The sequence below is a fragment of the Dasypus novemcinctus genome, chromosome 1 (assembly GCF_030445035.2).
Source record: "Dasypus novemcinctus isolate mDasNov1 chromosome 1, mDasNov1.1.hap2, whole genome shotgun sequence".
Classification (NCBI taxonomy): Eukaryota; Metazoa; Chordata; class Mammalia; order Cingulata; family Dasypodidae; genus Dasypus; species Dasypus novemcinctus.
This window is the reverse complement of record NC_080673.1, coordinates 36,446,277-36,461,962: the sequence shown is the minus strand read 5'-3', so window position 1 is coordinate 36,461,962 and position 15,686 is coordinate 36,446,277. Positions and strand designations below refer to the sequence as shown.

At 36.0% G+C, this 15,686-nt stretch overlaps 1 non-coding gene across 1 annotated transcript; it reads left to right on the top strand.

The window, feature by feature from the left end:
* Window positions 1-281: 281 nt before the first annotated feature.
* Window positions 282-444, top strand: LOC111767390 (U1 spliceosomal RNA). The gene has a single exon (XR_002799220.1). It is a non-coding gene; the product is annotated as a U1 spliceosomal RNA (small nuclear RNA).
* The last annotated feature ends 15,242 nt before the right edge of the window (window positions 445-15,686 follow it).

Below are 15,686 nucleotides of genomic sequence, written 5' to 3'. Positions count from 1 at the left end.
GGTGAATAGTTGTCCAATTTACATTAAAATAGAATACCAGGGGAAGATCAGATTTAGAAAAGGTGAAAGGAATCAAGTGTTTGGGATATGTTACTAGTATTTTGAGATGTCTTTTAGTGAACAAGGCAAGCAATTGGATTCGAGCCTGGAGTTTTGAACAGGGCAGTCCAGTAATAATTACCACATTTATATTTTTAGAGATTTGGGGAGACAAGGAAAAATTACAATCCCTTAAAACTAGCAGTCTATCAGTCTCGAGTTGTGTGATTTTAAACATCCTGATATTTACCTGGCAGGGGAGATCCCATGATCACGAAGGTGGTTTCCCAGAGCAAGGCTTATCCATTGCACTCCGGACATGCTGACCCCTGTGATTTCCCCAAATATGGGAAACTCGACTGCATAATTTGTGGTCGTGGGGGACTGCTTTCATGCTCTCCCCTGACAAAAAAAGAAAAAAGAAAAAGAAACATCCTGATATTTTTTTCTGACAAAGTAAATTGCTTGTTTCTCAGCAAGTTATTCTCAGAAATGAGTTTGCTACATAATATCATTTTATTTAACTAATGACTCCCCCACAGATGAGAATCACAGATATAAAAGGCCATTTTTTTTTCCATCAAATACTCTTCAGTGTCTTGTTTCTCAGTATTTCTATGCAATCTGGGGAATGAGTGTTTGTTGATATGATAAATGCATATCCACATATCTGGTCCTTCTAGACACAAGTTCCTATGACTCCTGACTGATAAGTAAAGTTTCAGCCTTATTACCATCTCCAAACTGTACTTCTGTATCCCATTGGAAACTTTAATTGTTGTTGCTAAAAACACAGTCTCAAAAAATCTTTTTTCCTGGATATTACATATATTAAATGAGGCAGTAAAGTATAGTAAAATCCTTGCTTAAAGTTTAAGTGGGATCCATTCATAGGAAATGTGGGATGTGTTATTACCGAACAATGAAAAACAATTTTCAGTTGGTGCTATATTAGTTACAGTGTGAAACAAAGGATAGTAATTTATTTGATGGGGGAAGCTGACCAATTACTACAAACTGATCAATATACATGCAACAGAAAAAATTTCAAATTATCACTGAGGCCCTCATTTCCTACCTACCTAACCTTGCACAGAAACTTAAAAAGCACAAAGAAGAGAAATCTTTAGACTGCCGCTTGTTTGAGAATGGGTATAGGCAAAATACGGGCGCCAACCATGAACTGTCTTTTACAAATTCATGGTATTGGGTTTTTTACCCTGATATTGCATTATCACCATTATCACATGTGAGTTATAGATACCTTTAATTAGGGAAAAGCAAACATTTTTCTGTAAATAAAAAATAAAGTCAATAATTTCAACTTCGAAGGCCATATGATTTCTTAGAACTCTGCAAACCACAATTGTGCATTTGTTTTGGTGGTTTTAGGGAGGTTGGGGTGGCTTAGGATGCTCCATTCTCTTTCAAGTTTTAGTAGAGAAATAAATAAGATGTATGTTTGTCCTGCTGAAAGATTATGCTGCAGAATAACCTTTTAACTATCATTGTAGATGACAATCTTGTGATTCACTGACACTGAGAAATTATCAGGGAGTAGAGGAATTAAGCTGAATATAATTATTGTACCAGGTGTCTTTGCAAATTTCCCACCTTTGGAACCAGAAAAAGAGGACGAATACTGCATCTCTGTTTTGTCTGAGCTGATATGAGTAAGTCAGTTCCTCTAAAAAAAAGTATTTAATTAGCAAATCCATTCTCTTTTAAAAGTAACAAAAAATTCACCCTTCAAAGATTTCTGGAGGTCATTTCTTATGAAAGTCACAAGCTTCAAGCTTCAATAGCTCTAAACGTTGGTTTCAAAAGACAGACAAAAGATAATCATTTCAAACCTATCTCTAGAATTTACTTGGTGATTTATCTTCAATTTTCTTGTTCTATTTCTTTTATCAGACAACAGACAAATTTTGACCTTGGCTAGTCTGTTTTCTCTACTTGTCCTACAGCTTTTCTTTCAGGGCTTATTCTGCATCATGAACTCTAAGTTTTCTGGTATTTGGTAGAGACTTGATCCCACATGTATTTCATGTACACATGCATACATTCAAACACAGTTGTTTGGGATCCTGTAATCGACTGTGTTCATAGTAAGAGTATTCACAAACCATGTCCTATGATTCTTATGTTCATTACATGTCCTAATAGATTCAATAAGAAGTAATAGCTTAAAGAGCAAAGAGAAAACTTAGAAGGAAAATAAAAATCACAATGGAGTCAAATAATAGAAACTTAGGAAAAGTGCTATAGAAAATACAGAGGAGGAGAATACAACTCATCTTGAGTAGTCAAGGAAATCTTCTCAGAAGGGATGGTGTTTTAACTAAGGTTTTATTTAATAATGTGTAAGTTGAATAAAGTGTGACTGTTATAACCTCTGTTTCAGTTTCCTTGGCAGCTCAAACAAATACTATGCAATGGGTTGACATAAACATTATTAGCTCATAGTTTTGAGGCTGAAAAAGTCCAAATCAAGGTAACATCAAGGTGATGCTTCTTTCCTGAAGACTGGCCTTCTGGGGCTGGCTGCTGTTGATCTTTGTTTCTAAGCTCCTCGTCATGTGGCAGTGCACATGGCAGCTTCTCTTGACCTCTCCTTTCTTTTCTGAGTTCTATTGCCTGCAACACATGGCTTTCAAAGAAAAGTAACAGAGCTTATGGGAATGACAGTCGAGGGTTCAATCCATGGTACCCCCTTAAAAATCATAAAAAAGACATAGACTGACAGAATGGGTAAAAAGTATGAGCCATCTATATGCTGTCTACAAGAGACTCATCTAAGATGTAAGGACACAATCGGGTTGAAAGTGAAAGGCTTGAAAAAGATAGTAACCAAAAAAAATCTGGGGAAACGGACTTTGGTCCAGTGGTTAGGGCATCCATCTACCATATGGGAAGTCCGTGGTTCAAACCCCGGGGCTCCTTGACCCGTGTGGAGCTGGCCATGTGCAGCGCTGATGCGCGCAAGGAGTGCCGTGCCACGCAAGGGTGTCCCCCGCGTGGGGGAGCCCCACGTGCAAGGAGTGCGCCCGTGAGGAGAGCCGCCCAGCATGAAAAGAAAGAGCAGCCTGCCCAGGAATGGCGCCGCCCACACTTCCCGTGCCACTGACGACAACAGAAGCGGACAAAGAAACAAGACGCAGCAAATAGACACCAAGAACAGACAACCGGGGGAGGGGGGGAATTAAATAAATAAATAAATCTTAAAAAAAAAAAAATCTTAAGTAGTTATACTAATATTGGACAAAATATATTTTAAATGCAAAATTATTCTAAGAGATGAAAGTCATTATATATTCACAAAAGGGACAATTCAACAAGAAGGAACAACTGCAATAAATATTTATGCACCTAATCTTGGTGCCCCAAGATGCATGAGGTACTGGTAAAACGGAAGGGAGAAATAGAAGTCTCTACAATAATAGTAGCAGATTTCAATACACAACTGTCAGGATTGGATAATACACCTGGACAGGATAAATAAGGAAACAGAAAGCTTTAATAATATGGTAAATGAGCAACACTTAACTGATATTTATATAACATTATAACCCCAAACAGCAGGATATACATTCTTTTTAAGTTCTCATAGATCTTTCTCCAGGACAGGTCACAAGACAGGTCTCAATGAATTTAAAAATATTAAAATTATCCCAAACACTTTCTGATCATGATGAAATGAAGCTGAAAATCAATAACAGATGGGAAACAGGAAAATTCCTAAACATACACTTAAATAATCAGTGGATCAAAGAAGAAATTGCAAAAGAAATCAGTAAATATCTTGAGATAATGAAAATGAAAATACAACATATCAAAACCTATGGGATACAGCAAAGAAGTGATGAGAGGAAAATTTATAGCCTTTGTACTTACATTAAAAAAAAAGAATGTGTGAAAATTGAAGACCTAACTTCATACCTGGAGTAACTAGAAAAAGAACAGCAAACTAATCCCAAATCAAGCCAAAGGAAAGAAATAGCAAAGATCAGAGCAGAAATAAATGAAATGGAGAACAAGAAAAACAGCAAAAAAAACAATAGAGAATCAATGATTCCAAAATTTGGCTCATTGAGAAGATCAACAAAATCAACAAACACTTAGCTAAACTAACAAAGAATAAAAGAGGTAAGAAACAAATAAATAAAATCAGAAATGAGAGGGGGGTCATTACCACTGACCTTGCAGAAATAAGATCATAAGAGGGTATCATGAACAGTTCTATGCCAACAAACTAGACAACATGACAAGATGGTTTCACAGGTGAATTCTATCAATCATTTAAAGGTGATCTATTTTAATACCAATCTTGCTCAAGTGCTTACAAAAAATTGAATAGGAAGGAATACTACCAAACTCATTCTATGAACCCAACCTCACCCTGATATTAAAGTCAGATAAAGATACTACCAAAAAAAAAAAAAAAGAAAATTACTATTTTTCCTAATGACCATAGATAAAAAAATTCTCAACAAAACACAAACTGAATCCAAAAACACATTAAAACAATTTTATACCACAATCAAGTGGGTTTTATCCCAGGTATAAAAGGGTGGTTCAACACAAGAAAATCAATAAAAACCACCTTAGTATATTGATGAAGAAAAATTCACACAATTCTCTCAATTGATGCAGAAAAGGTGTTTGACAAAATGCTGCATCCTTTCTTGAGAAAAACACTCCAAAATATAGGAATAGATGGATGCTTTCTCAATATGTTTAAGTGCACCTATGAAAAAGCCACAGCTAACATTGTACTCTATGGTGAAGACTGAAAGTCTTCCTGCTAAGATGTGGAACAAGACAAGGATTTCCACTGTTCCCACTGTTATTCAATATTGTGCTAGAAGTTATAGCTAGAGCAGTTAGGCAAAAAAAAAAAAAAAAAAAAAAAAGACAGAAAGAAAAAGAAGGCACCCAAATAGGAAAGGAAGAAGTAAAACTTTCATTATTTGCTCATGAAATGAACCTATACCTAGAAAATCCTGAAGAATCCACAACAAAGCAACTAGAACTAATAGACGAGTTCAGCAAAGTGGCAGGATACAAGATTAATACCCAAAAATCAGCAGCATTTTATATACTAGTAATGAACAATCTGAGGACGAAGTCAGAAAAAATTCCATTTATAATATTGACTAAAAGAATCAAATATTTAGGAAGAACTCAACTAAGTACATTAAGGACCCATATTCAGAAAACTACAAAACATTTCTAAAAGAAACCAAAGAAGACCTAAACAAATTGAAAGATAATCCATGGTCATGGACTGGAAGATTAAATATCATTTAGTTGTCAATTTTATCCAAACTTACTTACAGGTTCAATGCAATCTCCATAATTATCTCAACAGTCTTTGTACAGAAATGGAAAAACCAATTATCAAATTTATTTGTAAGGGTAAGAGGCCCCAAATAGCCAAAAATATCTTAAATGCTATACCTGAATGTCATTTTTTTTTGTTAGTTTGAACCAGATTAATGTTTAAACATAACTTTAATGATGCTATTAAACTCCAGTAAATTGCTTTCTTATTTTCTGCCACATCATATCTCAATGTGGAGTACACATAACGTGGCCAGACCTCACCAATCCAACCTTACTTTCCTAGGATCCCTAACAAGTATTTCTCCTTTACAGTGTGCGTGATGTCAAACGTTGTCAGTAGAGGGCACTGGAGTGTCATTGCAGGAGGAAGAGGCTTCTCTTCCTCATTCTGACGACTACGTATTTTTTTTTGTTTGTTTCTGACTCCCACTGCACAGCCTGTCTGCTATGTGGGTGTATGAGAACATTCCGTAATGCTCTCATCAGTGACCTCACAGAACCAGCCCAAGCTCTGTGACCACCTCCTTACTGTTTCATTGTCCATCCCCAACGCTCTTGGCTGTGCGTTCATAGCAACATCCTAGTTTCCTCTGTGTTTTTGTCCACCAGTCTAGCCTGCTGGCATCCTAGAGGTTTAGTTCTAGCTGGTCAGGTGACCATGACAGCTGCGGCCCAGAAAGCCTAACAAACCTCTCTGCCATCCAGTGAGTTATAACACCTCATGTTCTCCAGCAGGGTCTGAATCTTGGAGAGGTCTCCCTTCTAATTTTTCTTTCTTTTTTTAACAGTACTCTCCCTCAGCCCTGCATTTCCCTTTAGAGTGCCCTTTGCATCTTTATAGTTAATCACTTATGATAGTTAATAATTCTTTAATATTAAACTTCGTCTCTTAAGTTTTCTATGTGGTTTCTATCTCCTAAATAGATCTAGATTGACACACTCTTACAATTAAAAACAAACAACATTTGATACAGGGAATTGTTTATTCAGGTCAAAATTGCCAAACATGGGACACTGAGGCAATCCACAGATTAACAACTGAAGGAAGTTGTTATGGTCTTGTAGTCTGGAGGAACGAAGAGAAGATGTTAGAGTGAGATGACCCATTGAATGCAAGAACTATGTTGGGCCTCTATGCAAGATCCTTTTTCTAATTAGAAAATTTCCTGTAGGTATCTCCCATTGGTGGAAAAGAGCTGACAAGTGAGCCTGGGAATGTGTCCCACAGGGCTAGTTCCTGGTGCAAGACATTGAAGAGAAGAGCGAGTGTTAGAAATGGAGCCCAGAGAAATAAAGGCCAGTGCCTGGCAAAGATATACTCAATTTTAAACAGAGGGGTGATGGTGAATGTTTAACAACCGACTTTCTAGGGTCAAAAAAAAAAAAAAAAAAAGTCCTGATTTGTAGTGTTTGTCTATTTCCCTGGTATAACAACTCTCAACATGGTCAATTTTGATCAATAAACGTGCATATCACTGAACGCGGTGTTGGGAAGAGATGCTCATTAGCATCCCATTAGATAGTATTTCCATCGTAGGCATGTAATAGACAAAAATAACCTCAAGTAAAAGGGAATGATGTAATAAAAAATTTGGAACTGAAAAGTTTTATTTAATATCTGTTTCCATATAATATATTTAGGGTATGTGTTTATAATTTCATTTTCAGTAATGCCTATGTTTAACAACTGGCTGTTGTGGAAGTAGTAGGAACTGGCTTCAGCATGCCTTTTGACTTTTAGGGCATCCAGTGGAAGATAAAGCGTGGACAATTCCATACACAGGTCTGACACTTTAGGAAGTAGTCTGAAGTAGTGATAGAGATTTGGGAGATAACAACATAGGTGATAAAAATGATGAGAGATGATGCGAGATGATGGGAGAAGTATAAAGAAATCTAAGGATATACTCTTAGCTATTACCAACCTGTAATATGGTCAGAACTATTGCAAAAGAATAGAATCCTCTGAAGGAGACAAACAAGAAAAGTTCAAAGATATACGAAAAGATGAGGCAGCCTTTGAACTGATATGTTTTCCCTACGAAATTCATATCATAAATTTAAGAAAATTCAATACGTAGAAATTTATACTAAAAACCACAGAGAATTCAGGGCCATACAATTAATATAAGAGTTTTTTGTGGAGTTTTTTAAATATTGGGATTCCTAATTTTTGGAAACTACTGTGTATTTTATATAGACAATATATAATTAATACATATACTTAATGCATATTTATGTGTATAAGGGTATGTAGTCATAGATGCATTTTCAGATTGTCCCTTTAATTTATATATACTATTGCTTTAACCTAAAAATTGTAGACTGTATATAAATGCTGTATTATCTTTTCAAGTATAAATATCAGCATATTGAACAAACTGATTATAATTATCAGCAATATCATTCATTTAATAATGCATTTTCTTATTTTCAGAAGCTGAAATTTTCATTATCAAATGAATGCCAGTCTCCCAAAATATATTTGGTTAATAAGAAAACACTTGTGGCTTCTAGGAAAGCAAACAAAGAAAAAAGTAAAGGAGAAGGGCAAGAGTAAACTTGTTGCTGTGCATTTATATTGTGTCTATGCCCTCTAGAATGTCGCACTCAGGTCAAAATGCAGCTTTCATCTGGGCAGGAGGTGAGAAACAAAGGAAGGAGAGGTTGCTAATATCACTTTGATTTATAAGAAAGCAGTGGGGAAAAGTTGGGCTCTTTATTTTTTCACCTGTGACTTTGACTATTCCCATAATCAAGAGAAGTAGACAAAGAGAACGACTTATTCCATTTGTAAGGGACAGAGTCTCTCAAGAAGTCATTTTTTCCACCAATCAGAGTTATCATGAGAGAACTTTATAAACTTGAATAGCCTTGGTGTGGTTGTGTTTGGACTTTGCAGCCTACGCCACCTCTACCCGTGGTACATTTAACAAGGGGCTCTGCAATGTACAGGTACCTAATATCGACTGTGCAGCTGATTGCCGGAACCTGGACCACCCTATTGTAGGCCTGCGTGTGAAGGAGTAAGTTAGGTGTGGCTGAATGAAAACATGTGTATGTCTAGAAAGCAGGACAGGAATATGCAGAACAGCATAGCCAATGAAATCTTGATTTTTAAAAGAAATATAATATTCAAATGTGCATAAATATATACCCACAAGCATATTTCACATTATTAAATGTATAAATAGGAAAGACCCCAGAAAAAATTCACTGATATGAGGATAGGTAGAAATATTAGACAATTTTTATTTTTCCTCTGTTGCTATTTGAATTTCCAAAATTCTGCAATAAATGAGTTACTTTTCCTTGGAGAAACTAATAAATACATGTTATTTAAAGGAAGAAAAGAGGAAGAAACTGGATTCATGAGGGCAAATGTTTGCAGAAAAGCTCTTTAATTACTTTATACCATTCATTTCGACTTTATCAAGGTCATAACATGGTGTGGCATTTATAACTTACTTCTTTCCCGTGCTGACTGAAGCACACTGCTGAACAGTTTTAACCCAGCTTTTTAAAGGGATTAGAACTAAATTATTCATGCTACAATGAGAGTTGATGGCCCCAAAATTAGAGCATTTTATTCACTTTTCCTTTCCCTCAGAGAGGCGACTTACCCAACTTGCTGAATATAAACATTGGTAAGAAATGTCAGTAACTTTTCCCTCCTGAAATGTCAGGTCTTTGCCGTGGAGATAAAGAGCAGCAAGATGTTGATCCCTTGCAATTTCATGGGCTAGCATGATGTCTCAAGAGTGTCTAGAGTGCTGCTTCCTTGTAACATAAGAAAGCAGGCATATCTTGACAAATGAAAACGCTTCATCTCACTGTTCACAAAGGGAATATTTAAAATACAAATATAGACACATCCAAAATACAGCATAAAATCCATGTCATTATATCTTCTTATTATCTATTATAGGCTAGGGAATGCTGACATTTTGCAGTCTGTGGAGGGAATCATTCTTTTTATTTCCCTCTAGATTATGAGAGAGCAACAAAAATGTAAATTTAGTTTTTCCTTTTATTTATCAGTAAATCAGTTTAGGGATTTTGTCTCTTATTTCGAATGCTTAATGAATGACCAGTTATTTATCTTAGTTAGATCAATAATGAGAAATGGCCTGAGGCTGCATATTCATGTTTATTAAGTAGGAAGATTAGTCTTTAGCATCTATTTCTGTGAGATTACTTGCTCAGAGAATTACATTGTCATTCTACACAGTCATACCTGGCCAATAATATTGTAGCTGATAGAATGTTTTCATTACATATCCTGTCTTAAATGAAGTTAAGCAGTCCTGAGACTGCTCACAAAAATGACTAGAATGAGATAATGAACCACTTTTCTAATTAAATGCACTTCTAGAAACTGGAAATAGAGTTGAGGATGACTGCAAGCATGTTTTTCTGAAATCTAGCTATAGTGATAGTCAGTGATACAGAGCTTAACACCAAACTCAGATCTGGAAACCTTTAAAATGACTTTGGATGATCTGTATTCAACAGAAATGAAGTCAGAGCCAAAGATATCCTAAGGGAATGAGTGCTTGTGCCTGGAAGCTTGATTTTTCCATAGAGCTGTTGTTCTACTTTCGGAATTCTTGGGAGATTGATTTGCACCTTCTATGAGCCATAATTTCAAACAGCAATAAAAGGATCATTAACATCAAAAGTTTGGTTTGTAGTATATGTGAGGACATTAAAGATATTATCAGCACAGCCTCACTCTACAGACTGGAGGTGAATGACAGAAGGATGGGACAATCTTCCAAACAGCCTCTGGATGGTAAGTTAGTAAGAAACTTTTATGGCTAGATAGAAAGAAAACGTTCAGATAGTGCTAGCCCTAAGAAAAAGCTCTGTAATAATGAAAAGTTGTCTTTAGTACATTCTTGGCCTTTTCTCTTATACCATTTTCTTTAAAATTTCAGAATGTGAGGCTTCTATGCCAGTCAAAGAAGTTCTTCACAGCAGAGGCTCAGTCTTCCCAGACAGCACTGCATGCTCTGACCCTCAATGTAATCTAATTAAAATATACTTTTCCTGGATCTCCAATTGCTCCTTGTTTAGAGACAATTAAAAAGGACTCAGATTAAATATTCTTTGTTATAAATCATGAACTAATCACAGTTAAATTTGTTCTTCCCCTAGTAAACAATGGGGTTCTAGAGGCGGAAAGGCTTATCCAATTAATTCCACAGATGCTCACTGAGTATTCATTACCTCTCTGTGCTAAATAAGCTTGCCAAAGACTATTTGAAATGATTAGCCATCATCTTTCACAAAGGACCTCATAATTCTTGGTCAGGAAAGAGCATGGATACATTTGAAATATGAAATTAATCTGAGTAGTAAAGGAGTTCAAATAAAGGATAAATCTGGTTGGGTTCCATGAAGAAAAATTTCTGGAGAAGTTAGAATCTGAGACAGATTTTGGAAAACACATGCAATATGTGTGAATAGAAGAAAAGAAAAAAAGTGATGCTTAAAGATTAGTCTGGTACAAAATATAAAAAATAACATTCACAGGTATTCACAAGTATAGTATTTTTTTTTTTTTTTTAGGAGCTACTGGGGATTGAACCCAGGACCTTGTACATGGGAAGCAGGTGCTCAACCACTGAGCTACATCCACTCCCCAGCATTCTTCTTTAATACTAGAAAGGTTGTAGGTTTAGAGAAAATTCATGCCTAATACACGGTTTCTATTTACTATCATATTGTAAACATCTTTAATTAGTGTTGTACATTTGTTACAATTCATGTAAGAACACCTTTAAAATTGTGCTATTAATTAGAGTCCATGTTTACTTTAGCGTTCACTGTTTGTATTGTAAAGTCCTATGGCTTTAAAAAAAAATTAATCTTACCCTTGGTAACCTATATTCTAGTTTCTTCCCCAATTAATTTGCTTATTCTAATTATTTAATATCAGTGAGATCATTTGTCCTTTTTGTGACTGGCTTATTTCACTCAACATAATGTCTTCCAGGCTCATCCATGTTGTTGCATGTATCAGAATGTCATCCTTCATACAGCTGAATAATATTCCATTGTATATATACCACAGTTTGCTTATCCACTCAGCAGTTGATAAGTTGATAGGGATGCTTCCATCTTTTGGAACTTGTGAATAATGTTGCTATAAACATTAATGTACAAATATCTGTTCAAGTCCCTGCTTTCAATTCTTTTAGGCATATACCTATGTGACAGTTTGAAAATGTATAGACACCAGAAAATCCTCTCCTCAGAATGAAATAAATTCGTGTGGGTGCAAACCTATCGTAGTGGGAACTTTTGAAAGAACCCCCCAGAGGCTGAGAGAGAGGATCCAGGAGACAAGAGGCTGCAATCAGTGGAGCACAGACGCATGGAAAGAGGCACCCAGAAGCTAAGAAAGGAAGTTACAGAAACCAGGGAGCCTGAAGGAGAAGGCAGAGGCCAGCAGATGCCACTGTTGTGCCCTGCCATGTGCCTGATGGCTGCAGCTCCGTGAGAAAGCAGCTCCTGAAGATGCTTAATTTGGACACAGTCTCAGAACTGTAAGTTTATAGTTAATAAATCCCCACTGTAAAAGTCAATCCATTTCTGGTATATTGCCTTGGCAGCCTTTAGCAAACTAAAACAACCTAGAAGTGGGATTGTCAGGTCATACGGTATTTCTATAAACAACTTTCCAATGATCCACCAAACTATCTTCCACAGTGGCTTCACCATTTTACATTCCCCCCAACAATGAATGAGTGTTCCTATTTCTCCACTTCCCTTCCAACGCTTATAAATTTCTGATTTTTTAATAGTAGCCATTCTAATGAATATAAGGTGGTATCTTACATGGATCTGAGTTACGTTTTCCTAAGGTCTAATGATGTTGAGTATCTTTTCATACACTTATTGACCATTTGTATATCTTCTTTGGAGAAATGTCTATTCAAGTCTTTAGCCCATTTTTAAAAATGGGTTGTTTGTCTTTTTGTTGTTTAGTGGTAGGATTTCTTTTATCGTCTGGATATTAAACCTGTATTAGGTATGAGGTATCTAAATATTTTCTCCTATTGGATGGGTTGTCAATTTCTTTTCATGACAAAGTTCATTGGTGCAAATTTTTTAAATTTCAATGAAGTTCCATCCAATTTTTCTTTTGTTACGGTGCTGTGGGTGTAAAGTAAAAACAAACAAACAAACTATTGCCTAACACCAGGGCCTGAAGCTACTTCTGCATGTTTTCTATTCGAAATTTTATAGGTCTGGTGCTCATATTCAGATCTTTGTTGCATTTTGAGTTAATTTTTGTATATGGTCTGAAGTAGGGGACCTCTTTCATTTTTTGCATATGGAGATTCAGTTTTCCCAAGACTATTTGTAGAAAAGAATATCCTTGTCCAATTGAGTGGACTTGGCACCCTTATGAAAAGTCAGTTGGTCATAAATATGAAGGTTGATTTCTGATTTCTCCATCCAATTCCATTGGTCTATATGCCTGCCCTGGTGCCAATACCATGCTCTTTTGGTTACTGTAGATCGAAAATATATTTTAATTTCTGGAAATGTGAGCCCTTCAGCTTTGCTCACGTTTTTCCAAGATGGGTTGGACTATTTGGGAACCCTTAACTTGCTATATAAATTTGATTATTGCATTTTCAATTTTTGCAAAGAAGACCATTGGAAATTTGATTGGGATTGTATTGAATCTCTAAGTCACTTTGGGTAGAAGAGCCATCTTAACAATATTTAGTTTTCCAATTCATGAACATAGAAGTGGAAATAGAATGTTCTTCTGTTTTTTTAGGTCTTCTTTGATTACTTTTAACAATGTTTTGTAGTTTTCGTTGTACAAGTCATTTGTATTCTTGCTTTTTTTTATTACCTAGATATTTGATTTAGTTGTTCTTATAAATGGATTTTTCCCTAGATTTCTTCTCCAGATTGTTCATTGCTAGTGTATAGAAACATAACTGATTTTGGGTGTAGATCTTGTAACCTACCACTTTGCTGAACTCATTTATTACCTCTAGGCATTTTGTTGTGGATTTTTTCAGGACTTTCTGTATATAGTATCATGTCATATGCAGTTTGGGAAAGTTTCACTTCCTTTCCAATTTGGATGTATTTTACTTTTTTATTTTATTTTATTATTTTATTTTAATTATTTTTTTGCCCCAATTGTGCTCATTAGAACTTCCAAAACAATGTTGAATAACCTGTGATTGTGGGTATCCTGTCTCACTCCTGATTTTAGAGGGATGTGTTTTTTCCCTCAGTTTTCAAGAAAGAGTGCTGAGTTTTGTCAAATGCCTTTTCTGCATCAATCAAGATGATCAAGTGTTGCTTTTTTTCCTTCCATCTGTTAATATAATTGATTTTCTTATGTTGAATAACTTTGCATACCAGAAATAAATCCCACTTGATCATGGGATCATCTTTAAATGTGTTGTTTGATTCAGTTTGTTAGTATTTTGTTGAGTATTATTGCATCTATATTCATAATCTATATTCATAACAGATATTACTCTGTAATTTTCTTTTTTTGTGGTATTTATATCTAGCTTTGGTATAAGGATGATATTGGTCTCATAGAATGAATTAAGGAGTGCTCTTTTCAATTTTTTTGAATACTTAGAGCAGAATTATAGTTAAGTTTTCTTGGAATGTTTGGTAAAATTCCTCTGTGAAGTCATCTGGTCTTGAGATTTTCTTTTTTGGGAAGTTTTTGATTATTAGTTCAATCTCTTTAATTGTTATTGATCCATTGAGATCAATTTCTTCTTGAAACAGTATAAGTAGTTTCTGTATTTTTAGAAATTTGCCCATTTCATCAGGGTTAACTAATATGTTGGTATACACTCATTCTTAGTATATTATCATCCTTTGTACTTCTGTTTGATTGGAAGTAATGCCCCCTTTTCATTTCTGATCTATTTTTTCAGAGATTTATTTATTTATTTATTTTATTTATTTCTCTCCCCTTCCCCTCCCCGCCCCGGAGTTGTCTTTTCTCTGTGTCTATTTGCTGGGTGTTCTTCTTTGTCCACTTCTGTTGTTGTCAGCAGCACAGGAATCTGTGTTTCTTTTTGTTGCGTCATCTTGTTGTGTCAGCTCTCTACGTGTGCAGTGTCATTCCTGAGCAGACTGAACTTTCTTTCACACTGGGCAGTTCTTCTTATGGGGTGCACTCCTTGAGCATGGGGCTCCTTTATGCAGGGACACCCCTGCGTGGCATGGCACTCTTTGCGCGCATCAGCACTACAGTGTGGGCCAGCTCCACACTGGTCAAGGAGGCCCGGGGTTTGAACCACGGACCTCCCATGTGGTAGACGGACACCCTAACCACTGAGCCAAGTCCGCTTCCCTCACTTCTGATTTTAGTTACTTGTGTCCTTTCTTTCTTTTTTGTCAGTTGCCAGTGTGACTAAAGATTTGTGAATTTTATTGATCTTTCCAAAGAATCATCTTTTAGTTTTGTTGATTCAATTATGTTTTTTTTAATATATATTTCATTTATCTGTGCTTTATTCTTTATTTCCTTCTGCTTGCTTTAGGTTTGGTTCGCTCTTCTTTTTCTAGATACTCCAGTTTTGAGGTAGGTCTCTGATTTGAGATCTTTCTTTTGTTCTAATGAAACATTTAGAGCTATAAATTTTCTTCTCAGCATTGACTTTACTTCATCCCATAAATTTTGTTTTGTTGTTTTTCATTTTTATCTCAATTAATTTTTACACTACTTTAGCTTCCCAAGTTGTTTTTGCCTGGAAATAAAAATATGGGAGAGGGAGTCAGCCCACCAGGAGTTCACTAAGTCACTCTTTCCCACAAAGGGTGTGCCAGCTGTCACCATACTGCCCTGTGGAAGCAGGGATGGGTGCCAGCAAGGTTGCCAGGAGTTTTTCTATGGCTTTGAGACTGTGTTTTCTTTATACAGCCCTTGCCAATGAATGTAACCTTTATTTGTTTTCTGTAATTTTGACAGAAGACTCCTTTGCCATTTTTGCCTGAGGAAGTTTAGAACAATGGTCATGTTTTAATTTCCTAGGCTGCTCAAGAAAAGACCATGAAATGGGTTGGATTGAACAATGAGAATTTATTAGTTTCTGAGGCCAGGAAAATGTCCATATCATCAAGGTGCTGCTTTCTCCACAAAGACTGTGGCATTCTGGGCCTGGCTTCTGATAATCTTTGGCCCTTAGCCTATAACATGGCAATGCACGTGGTGGCCTGTTGTAACCACTCCATTCTCTTCTGGGCTCTCCTGAATTTCAGCTTCTGGCTGCTTCCCATGGCTTCCTCCATCT